The following is a 12,075-nucleotide window of genomic DNA, read 5'->3' on the forward strand; positions in this document are numbered from 1 at the left end:
GTTCTTGAAAAAGATCAATGAGACCCGAGAGAGAATAATAACCATGGAGAAGTGGGAGCGCGATGGTGCACAGGTGGGTTTGGCAGGAAGAGCCAAATGGAGCAGCATCTGATCATCAATTATTTACATAAAATGTCGTAATGTTGCAAGGCTGTTTTTTGGCCCAGATGTTCAGTCTGCAGGATTTTTCAGAATGATGAGAGATTTTGAACAAAGTTTGAACAAATTGAGTTGCATGCGCTGCACTATGGATCTGCTCCATATTTTTACAGTTTTAAGTTGATTTAGGGGGCTTTACTCTTGAGGAGGTTTTTTTCATACGCAATATTAGATATTTATTTATTTATCCTTTATTTTACCAGGAAGATTCCATTGAGATACAATATCTCTTCTTCCAGGAAGTCCTGGACAAGATGGCAGCAAATAAGTATAACAAGACAAAAGTTTCATATACAGACAGACACAGCTGATTAATATGAACACAAACTAAAACACATAGAAAAATTATTGAGTGATACGACTAAACTTTATAGTGTTGCCTGTCTGTCTTTCTCTCACACATCACGCACATAAAAATGAATGCAGTTCAATGAAATTGAGACAGGTAATTGTGACTTTATAATATTAGGTGTTGTTTGATTATTTTTAGCAGCACTGAGTTTAGTTTTTCAACCAACTTTCACCACGTCAAATAACAGTGCTTTGATGTTTCTATGGCACCGGAGTGATATTTAAATATTTCATTGAAGACACATGGAAAACTAGAAGCTGCCAACAGTATATTCAAGCCTCCAGCTGTGTTTCTGCTTTTGCATTTGAAATAACACATAGCAGCTGGTATTTAAGCAAGCTATCACTGCCACCTCGACATATATTTAGATATACAGTTTCACAAAGACACTTGCGGGATCTTTTCAAGAACTTCTGATGTGACGCCGCCTAAGACACCATTAAGGTCCTTCTCCTCCCATCAGACCAGTCTGGAGTGACTCTCTGTGAAGCAGCTGTGTGTGGGAGAGAGAGCAGGAGGAAATGTTAGCTGACGTGCCATCAAAGCTGGGCTCCCCTTCTGAGAGCTGGACGGTATTTCCTCGGCATTCTGGTTAACATCCTATCACTGGGTCCTATAAAGACATTTTTAACAGACTATAGCCATGATTAAACACATGTAGTTCTGGCTTTTTTCAGTCTGAGATCTTCAGTGGGTGACCTGTACCTGTAGTTGGGAAAGTTTTTGAAGGTTGAACATGTGACCTTGATTTTTGCAAAAACACGACCATCAGCCAAGGAATAAATTCATAATATATTTATTTTTGTAAATTCTATTTATTGTTTTTCTTCCAGTGTTTGTAGTGGTGTTACAGCCATTATGATCTACCTTGCAGTAGATGTAATAGTTTACTCAAGTTTTATCATTTTTTGTGGTATATATCAATGTACAAAGTTGTTTAATGTATTTCACAGGCCCGGAAAATGTTCAGCTATTTGTAAATCCCATGGGCACAAATCCTTCACCTATGAGCCACTCAATCTTGTGTTTTGTTTTTCATTTCATCTTTCAGCCTGATTCATTCTTTGTTTGCCCCAGTTCCTCATCCTAATTGCATCAACGCAGATAAACCTCATTCAGATCCGGTCTTATGAATATAAAAATGATCTTTTCTGGTATCCTAAGGAGATGCTGTTTTCCTCCACCTAAGGGATTAGAAACAGCAAAATAATAAATACTGCATCAGACATATTAGCATACATCAGGGTTTCCCAACCCAGTCCTCAGGGAGCCACATACGCTCCATGTTTTTGTTCCTTCCCAGCACACTGCCAAACAGTCCCCAGGAGGGTGCAAAAACATGGACCGAATGTGTGTCCCTGAGGACCGGGTTGGGAAACCCCGCCTCACACAACCACCATACAGTGATTCAGCTGCCAGCTAGATTTTCTCATCACAGCTCAATCAAAGGCCACTCAGCACTATTAGCACATACTGTAGCACTATTAAGGAATTGGAAAAGCAGCTTCTTATTGTGACTAGTGTTTCCATAATTCTGTGTACTTTTCGGGGTTCCTATAGCATGGTAACTGCATGTCTGCTGTGCAATTTAGAAATCAGAAAACTACTCACATATAGACAACAGCTGCTTCATAAGTGACTCAAAGCTCTTGCTCATTATAAACCAGGTCCAACTATTGACTGTGACGGGCTGGCTGTTAATATTTTGATTATTTTTTTTTATTTTAACAATATGAATATTATTTTGAAATTAATGGAGGTTCATCATGTCATATTAAAGTATCCCAACATTCGCCTAGTAACGGCTTATTCGTGTGCCATTCTTATAGCTCTTAGCAAGCAAAAGCTCAGAACAGACACAATGCCACTTAGCAACAGAACAGACATAATAGACAGAGTGCCACTTAGTGAGCAAATACGGCAGGTTTGACCTGTCAACAATTCATCATAGGTCACTGCCATCCACAAGTTAAATGCCATTTCCTTGTTATTTTCTCAAAATTTATTGTTACCCTCTCGCTGGCATTTGTGATAAGTTGTGAAAGTATTTTTGTGGAAGTGGCTGTTAGAATGAAAGGAAAGGGCTGGGTGCGTTTCCTACTGCCAAAGGCCACCTTGAAAAACAGACTGTGGACCAGCGCATGCTGGCCCCGCAGATACTGCTGAGTGTCCCACCCAAATACCTCTAAGCTCGGCAATGCGGTCAGCATGGAAAGGGGGGGAGACGGGGCCGAAAGCAGCAGGTTCTTTTATTTCACACACACACACACACACACACACACACACACACACTACAACTTGCAAGTTTTTGGAGTGTGGGGGAAAGGTGTGTAAAAAAGGAGGGAATGTGCAAACCCCCCGCACAAGGAGCAGCAGCAGGATCCATAAACCCCCCCAGCCCTGGAGGTGTGAAGTAACAGTACTGTCTGCTGAGCCATCGGCACCTGTGTACAGATCCAGTGATCCCGGATCATGGTGTATAAAATATGTCTTTTATTTAATTTATTACTATATGGTACTTATGGAGACAGTCGGAGCCACTGATTTAAACCATTGTGGCATTTTGAGTGGGATACTGTAGGTTACTTTTCCATTTAAAAAAAAAAAAAATCCCATAAAATAGAAAAAAACCTTTTTAAGTTGAAATGCAGAGACTCTTGACTCAAACTGAGAAAAGAATTAAGCCAATGTTGCAGGGCAAAAATTTTACCAGGAGACCGCTGAAACATCATCACTAAACAATCATAATGAGCCGACGAAGAATTGGACAAAGAAAAAAAGACAATATGAAGCAATGTGAATTTTGCGGAGGTAGAGGTAGCTGCGGGTACTGGCCGGGGTCCCGGGCTACCCCAGGATTCTGTCCCAGGCAGTGCAGGCCGATAGAATTACAATCATTTCTCAATTCTTGTCTAGATACTAAAGTGGCCCAACAAGTACAGATCGGCAAGCTAGCGTGTAATAATTAGCTTTTATGATTATTACATATTAATATAAATACATGGGATTTTTATATAATATGTTCCTCATTTAAATTCATCAAAATACTTTCAAATAGCGCTTCTGAGGTCGCAGCAGGGAGTTTACATTTAATCCAGCAAATGCATCTATGAGGAACTGGTGATGTCAAGAGGTGCAGGAGCAAATTTTCATGCACTGCATGCAGACATCTGACCTTCACTGTGTCGCTACAGTTCGTTACATATCACTGTAAAAGAAATTGCTGAGTATAGAATGCTAAGAATGAAATGAAGGGGATGGAGGGTGGTTTTATGATCTACTAAACGTAAAAACAATAATAAAAAACAATAACCTTTTCTCCTGTCTAACAGTCTGGTGACACAAATGATTCCAATATGTGTTTCCTCCATTTTATTTCAGTCATGAAAATAAGACTCATCCAGGCCTGTAAAGCTACTCAACAAGACGACAATCTGAACTGAGCGCTATCAACTGATCACTGAGAGTCAATTATAATTCCTTCCCTTTCTGAATAAAGCCGGCTCTGTTTTCTGGTTAGTATCATATTTTTTCCTTTTCTTTTTTGCCCTGGTAGCAATTAAGCATTGAATCTGCTCCAATAAATGCCCACAGTCTGGGTTTCATCTAATCAGATTTTTATTCTTCAAATTAACCTTTTTCTCTTTTCTATGCAGAAAATCGCCTTCATGGAAGCAACAAACTGAAATAAAATCTCTTTCTTTATGAAATTCTAGTATCTGTGATTTTTTTTCTCTCTCAGAGGATTTTGGTAAATTAATTAGAAGTTTACTTGGAATTTGGAGAAAGATACAAAATACTCACATACATTTTCAGTGGAAAGTAGACCTTTACAGCATCCAAAATTCATTTTATGTACTGCCATCTTAGAGGTTAGGCTATTTTAGTACTGTGTTCCATAACTTAAAACATCCAAATATTTCTGTGAGAAATAAAAGATGCCAACAAATGAAAAGATAACATTCCACTAAACAGGGTTGGAAGTGTTGCTGTATCTTAAATATGTTGGACCAAATGGCATTTAAGTACTGTGAAGGAGTGTTTGTCACTGAAGTCACAGTGCATAACACAAGCAGATTTGCGGTACTGTGAAGACTTTTGCTAACTGCAAGCAGCTACAGGATATGCACAGATGACTCACCGCTTTAAGGACCGAGTCCAAGATGTTACACTGTCTCAGTCTTCAAAGAAAGCCCAGTAACTGAATGGAAGACTGAAACTATTCAGTTTCACAGGCTCTTTCCAAATTTCACTGGATTGCAAAAACAGAGCAGTGCTACACAGGCCTGAGCAGAACCATAAAGCTGGGAAGAGTAAAATAATCGGTCACACTTTAGAATACTGTTCCTTAGTAACTTAGTAGTAACTCATTTAGTACTCAAGTACAAATCATGAACAAATATAGCAGCTACTTGAGATAAAGGATAAGCTTCATTAATGATGAGCAAACATAAGATCAGGATTTATTATTCATTATTTGTTCCTTCAGCACTTCACAAAGGTTTACAGAATTAACAGATATAGAAACAAATATAATAATTGCTTGATATAAATAATCCTTTTGAAGCTACTTAATGATTCATCTATTAGTGGCATACTTTGTTGGATTACTTCCAATTTGTTAGTTCAGAATCTAAAAAAAAGTATAGAATTCAGACACATCTGTTTAAAAAAGCTCCGCAAACATTCAGAAATTTTACACACAAATATTACATGTGACATTATATGCAAAAGGCTGATGGTATTGTCTCAACACAGATTATCATCAGCAATCTTTTCCAGAACCAAACAAGCCCCCCTCCCATGCCTTACTACCCAGCACAGGATGACATTGGATGAGGAGGAAAAGGTGGGCACCCGGTTTGGATGCAGTCCTGTCAACAAATGGTTCACATTAGTCTGGCTTGAATGTCACAGTTCCAGCAGGCCTGCTGGGTTTGCCTTTCTTGGAAAGGGAGGGGCATTTCTCAAAAACCCAAAGCTTGCAGCCTGTAGCTTTCCATCAGGGCTCGTGGGTCAAACAATTTAGCAAAAAAATAATAAATATCTAAATTAGAAGTTTGACACATTTTGCAATTCCTGAGTCTCTTGCTGTTTCGGATACAATGTAAAAGGGGAAGGAATTATCCTCAGTGCTGTGACAACAGTTAGAAAGTGACAGGGAGGGAAGGAGCTGGTTCTGGGTTAGCCTGGATCCGATTGTGGCGAATGGGAACAACCTACAGGATGGTGTCAAACACTGCAGAACCAATGGGAGGCTGAAGAACACTTAAAGGTGAATTCCGCCCCCAGGAAACAGAGGAATTCTCAGAACAAGCTTCAAAACGACAGGCTTCAAGAAAGAAAAAAAAGAAAGCGGAAAGACTTTCTGAATTATTGTATAGGACAGTATAGGACATGTTCAGTCAAGGTGTCTGTCTTTAGTCATGCAGCTAATACTGTAAGACAATACCTACACTGATACCCAGACAGATACCTACACAGATTGATTTATAGGTCCAGAGCAATATAATGGAGCACAATGTGGATGAGCTAAAGTAGCTCCCGGTTCTCTAAATATTCATGATACAGATACTTTCTAGATCAGATGAATGTTACTTTGGCACATGTGCATTATGTGTCAAACTGTAACACAAGTGGTGTGTTCTGTACCTATGATGGGTTATATGTACTGCAGTTCCTTACATTTCCAGTTTCCATTGACCTTTCCAGACCCCTAACCCATGGTACAGTATACGTTACGTTTAATCGTACAACTGCCTCCTGAGAATGGGAAAAAAATCACGGTAGTTTACCCTCCAGGAAACATCACAGCAACGGCAAAAACATCTGAGGAAGACAATGTCTATAGAGGGAATTTCCCACCAGAGTTCAAGCGCTGTCAAATCGATCACATACTACGTGTCAGTGTGACTCAGGTGTGTGCAATGAACACCTCTGGCCCTCAGTGCTGCTCTCCTGCGCAGAGGAGAGACCGCAGACGTGCGATCACCCAGACGTCTGGATGTCGGGCGTTTGCTTCCTCCCGGAGAGTCCCATTACATCAGCTACCCCATCCGTAACGTCCATCAGCCACCCTGCCCCCCCGACCAGCCTGTTTCCGCTCTCCATGTGTTCCCACTGGCAAGCTCGGTGTTTCATTTCTAACCCGGCACATGAATCACTCATGTTTGCCCAGCCCTTACCCAGCTGCCAGCCAGTTATCTACGAGCAAGAATGTCTGCAGTGAACCTGGTTGAAAAGTTGGACGATCGTAATGACTAATCGTAAATAAACCATTAATTCTTCATCATTTACAATTCAGATTAAACATTTGAAGGTCTCACTTTGATTTACGGAATATTACAAAAGAAAGTTTCCGCCTCCAGATTGCAGGAAATGCCTTCACAGTGAAGGAGAGAGAAGATGTGGAACATAAGGGGGAAAAAAGCTGATGACCAAATTAGCCTTTAAGGGCTGCTGTGTCTGCATTTGCCAATGCACACAACGGCAATCAAGAAAGAGAAATAAAGTTAACGTCGTACATAATCTGCACAATAACTGTGCAGCCTCCATTCTGATCCTTTCAGAACACATCCATCATGCTGAAATGCGGGAAGTTCATATTCATAATCGAGTTGAGTATTCCAGGAACTGCTGCTTGACACAACAACATGCTGGAACTAGTTCTTGTGCTGTGATCACTTTCCTCATGCAAGAGGCAAGGTCACTGGCCATACTGTTGTCAGATATTTTAAATGACTTCTCCTCCCTTCCCCATATCTTCCTTTTTCCTTCTAACTCTGTTTTATTAGCCATGTGGTCAGTATCCTTTTAGCCTACGGATCCTCACAGGCAATCTCAACATTCCTGCAGAGCAAACAGGCCGCAGAATGAACAAGCCTGACGGTAAAACTATGCTCTGAAGTCATGACTATTTCTGTGAAACAGCAAGGCTCAGCTGAAACCATACAATCGCCCACACACTGTTTCCCTTCCCTTTCATCCCCATATCCTGGCTTTAGGAGCAGAGCAGACAACTATCTGAATGACAGCAGTGACAATGGCAGCAATGTGAGCATCTGGGCTGCTTCTCAGCCATGCCTACAGAATTTGGAGTCCAGGTTCTCAGACAAGGTAGAACTAACGCAAGAAGAGAAAAGGTGGTTGCTGGTGAGTAAAATATAATCTAACAACTTCATATTTTGTGGCACAGTACTGAATGATGAATTAGGGATACATTTGAGGAGGATTGATTTAAATGCAATAATGGTCATCTTCATTGGAGGAACTCGAAAAAAAGGTTAGGACATCCCTGATGGAACAGAACATGCTTTTAACAACTTGCTTTAATGTAATTGAAGACTTGTTAACAGCAAAACATGAACAAAGAATTTCACACTACTCTTACTGTAATGGGCATGATTCTTGGGGAGGTAAACGTCGTTAGTTAGGATCTTAAGAAATGTAGCAGTTCCGTACATGTTGGTATATATTAGCACTCCCCAGACACGCACATAACCAAACGCAGACTTAATCATACGGCAAGAATGGAATAGGTGGTAATCTGAAAGAAACAAGTGCACCTAATGATTGCTGGAAGAGATGACAGTAGCACCCAGCAATACACTCGCAAGATAACAAATTCCTCAGGATAATTTGCTGTGCTTCCACTTGCCCTAAACCCAAGGACCTGAGGCAAATGACCACCTTTCTAAGGACCCTAAACAGCAAATAAGCTACGGAGATGATCTCATTTCACCAGGTAAGTCACAGGGACAGTTGAAGATACTTATTACAGTATGCAGTATTTTTTTGTTCAAAAAGAAATAACTGCTTTTATCCCTGCGGAACCGCTTGATGTAGCTCATTTTTTACATTCAGAGCCTTAAGGCTGGGCCCCGCTATATGTCATGGATCTGACACATCCCGATTCAGCTGCCCGTGTTCTAAGGTCCGCTGATCAAGCACTCAGTAGTGTTCCTTGGACAAGACTTACAAGGCGTGGTGATCAGGCATTTCAAGTTGTCGCCCCAAGGTGTGGAATAATCTCCCTCCTTCATTGCTTTTTGCAGATTCTGTTGAAAGATTTAAAAGGCAGCCTAAAACTTACCTGTTCTCAGGCTTTTGGGAAAATGTGATTCTGTGAAATCGTGTTTTGCTATGTACCGTCGTCTGTTTTTGCTTGGGTATTTTACATTGTTGTTTCGTATTTTTGTTTTATGTTTTTCTGCATTCTAGCTTTGTACAGCACTTTGTGGCTGTTTTTTTTTCTGTGAAAGGCACTTAATAAATACATTTTATTTACTTTTGTGGTCATTCCATGTGTATTCTGTACGTATCAGGCAAACGTCCTGGGGTCAGACAATGGTAAAAATGCTGGAAGGACCCGTTTAGACCGACTTCCTGCTGTGTGCATCATATATACTTATTTCTTCCATTGGATTTTCACAGGATGAAATGTACAGAGACAAGGCAATATAAAACTCTCAGATGCAGACCCTCTAAGCCATGAAATCCATGTAATAGGCCATACAAGATCTATATACCTTAATACAAAGAATCATGGCCAATTTTGTGCTGACACAATGCATTTATTTTATGTTATGCCAACTGTCTAAGTTAACTGTTGTTTTAAAAATTATAAAATAATATGCAAGATAACAGGGAATTGTTACGTGTGAAGAACACGTTGCTCGTTCATCCTTAAAGTTACAGTGTATTAGCTATGCCAGCAGCATAACAACGCATGGATGAATATACCCATTTTTAAATCTTATTCACCCAATGCCAAGGCAGCAATAACAAGCTTTGACGCCGCTTAGCTGAATGCTAATACTTATCTCAGTTCTAACACTATTTTATTGTGAGCCAATTAAAAAAAACTAGTCAGCAGCCGAAATTCATTACTGTTAAAAATAAACATCAACATTGTAGCATTAATGCAACAAAGTTCATCTAGTTCTAAAAGTTGGTTGTCTGTTTATTTGTCTTTGCCTCCAAGACAATCAGTAACATCATATTTTAACATGATCAAAGACACTGAGGTTAACTTAACTTACTTAAGTGACGTACTTAATGTGTTTTAGATGTTCAGGCGTAAGAGTAGGTAAATTGAACTGCGGGTCATGGCGTAGCTAAAAGCATCAAATAAACACGTAAATCACACTAGCTCTTCAAGAGGTTCAGAGTGTGATGACCTTTGCAGTTAAAGCCTAATAAATGCAACTCACGGGTGAGCTATGTGAAATACTGAATGCTTTGGGAAAGCAGCTGATAAGAGTAAATGGAACACCAAGCTACCAAAAGCGGCAGGCCACATGAGAGTGTTTCCAGATGGTCAGAAACTCCGCCATTGTTTGATTCTTTCAAATACAGTACATCTAGTCAAATCAGGGAGCGGACAACTTGACTGTAAAAATTGTCTTTTTATAAGAATAAATATTCTGCCAAGATTTTCCCCGCAAACACAGAAATCAGGACTATTCATTTGACAAGAGCTCTGTACTCAGATCATCATGACCATCACTATCAGATGTCAGGGGAATCCATGCCTTTGTGCATTATAGACAGTATAGAAACCCATTTAACTAAAAGAAAAATAATAGTAAACAAATAAAAAAGTGACTGTTGATATTATTTAAATAATTTATCAAAAAATACTACAACACGTCAAAGTGACATTTTTTCACTGTCAGAAAGTCACTGGTTGAAATCTGGTGTTTGGCCATTGGGCCATTGGGCCCTTGAGCGAGGCCCTTAACTCTAACTGCCACAGGCACTGGTTGACCCTGCTATTGTATGTCACTTTGGATAAGAGTATCTGCTAAATAAATAAATGCAAGTCTACGTTAGCTATACATACTGTATGTCACAAGACTACGCTAGATATGCGTATGCCTCAAATCTACGTTAGATATGCGTATGCCACAAGACTACGTTAGATATACGTATGCTTCCAGTCTACGTTAGATATGCGTATGCCACAAGTCTACGTTAGATATGCGTATGCCACAAGTCTACGTTAGATATGCGTATGCCACAAGTCTACGTTAGATATGCGTATGCCAGAAGTCTACATTAGATATGCGTATGCCACAAGACTACGTTAGATATGCGTATGCCAGAAGTCTACGTTAGTTAAACGTATGCCACAAGTCTACACTAGATATACATATGTCACAATTTCTCCCAAAAAAAAAAACACAATCTGGTCAGTATATCTAACACTTTTCAGAGCAGAGCTGCAGTAACACTTGACACATTACTGATTGTCCCATGTTTTCAATTCCTCCAATCATCATTATGTTATATGTTAACAATCCTTCAATAGATAACCAATTCTACTTTCCATAACTATTTACTCAGTTCAGGGTTGTGACTACAGAAAGTACAGGATAATCTTTATATATATATATATATATATATATATATATATATATATATATATATATATATATATATATATATCTCATCTCAAACTTAGAAGCATTCAGTCAAGAAGAGCAATCATCTTACATTTTCTGACTGTTAGCAGATTGTTGGTTACTACATTTTTTGTTTTATTTTCATTTATTTGTGTAGTACTCTCTCACTCTGCTATTCCTTCTCTGTAGGGAATGTAAACAGGCTTGGGGAAATCATTAGTTAGAGGCTGGCTTGACTGCACTTTCCTTTGCAGACACAACTCCGCAGTCTAGACATACACAAGCATTGTCGGTTCATTGTACTTGTGTATTTGAGAATAGCTTTGTAATACCCATGTTTTTGTAATTAATGTTCCTCTACATTTCTTGGCATGTCTTTGTGTACTTACCCTCATGCCTTAATACTTGCTTAAAAGCATTGCACAATTTATAAGACTTAATCTTTTTTAAGAGATCTTGAAAACAATTTAATATCTTTTGATTTAGAGTTTATCACAGTCTCACAGTGAGTATGACAAATGTTGACCTAGATTAAAAGTCTATTCTGGTAAGTTTTCTTGCTAAGTTCAACATGAAACCTGAAATCTGTATCTTCAAAGTCACTACGGTCTGTTTCGTGCACATGGTGAACACATGATTATCATCAGTCCGAACTCAATGAAAGCCCAAGTGATACTCAGTTATCATATCAGTGACAATCATTGTCTTGGATAAACAGTTAGAGTGGTTATGACATGTACAGTTAAATGAAATGAAATATTTATGTACATTTATGGACAACTACACAGGTCTACAAAATTTTTTTTTTCAGGTGCCAAGGTTTTTTGAATGGATTTAGGGTATTTTGAAGCTGCTGAATTAAAAAATCCCATTACTTTTGCTGAATAGGTTCTAGTTTTTGAGATCCATGAAAATAATGCATTCCCCCAGTGCGACTTGTGTGTGATAACAAAGGCAATAGCTTTGGTCTGTCTTTTGACTCAACAGTGTCTTAGGTAATGAAACATCAACAAGCCACTGCTGGACAAGAACAAAATCATTCTCCCACCGCTTGATATTAAGCTGGGATTGATGAAGCAGTTTGCTAGGGCTTTGGACAAAACGGTCAATTGCTTCAAGTACATTTGTAGATCAATCTCTGGACTGAGCATTGGAAAA

General features: G+C 39.2%; 2 long non-coding RNA genes across 2 annotated transcripts; both read left to right on the forward strand.

The window, feature by feature from the left end:
- Window positions 1–386: 386 nt before the first annotated feature.
- Window positions 387–4,192, forward strand: LOC140593341 (uncharacterized). Its single transcript, XR_011993645.1, has 3 exons — window positions 387–1,083; window positions 3,893–4,026; window positions 4,168–4,192. It is a non-coding gene; the product is annotated as an uncharacterized lncRNA (long non-coding RNA).
- A 3,330-nt stretch (window positions 4,193–7,522) lies between these two features.
- LOC140593181 (uncharacterized) lies at window positions 7,523–8,797 on the forward strand. The gene is made up of 2 exons (XR_011993444.1): window positions 7,523–8,255; window positions 8,375–8,797. It is a non-coding gene; the product is annotated as an uncharacterized lncRNA (long non-coding RNA).
- The last annotated feature ends 3,278 nt before the right edge of the window (window positions 8,798–12,075 follow it).

This window comes from Paramormyrops kingsleyae, chromosome 10 (genome assembly GCF_048594095.1).
Source record: "Paramormyrops kingsleyae isolate MSU_618 chromosome 10, PKINGS_0.4, whole genome shotgun sequence".
Taxonomy (NCBI): domain Eukaryota; kingdom Metazoa; phylum Chordata; class Actinopteri; order Osteoglossiformes; family Mormyridae; genus Paramormyrops; species Paramormyrops kingsleyae.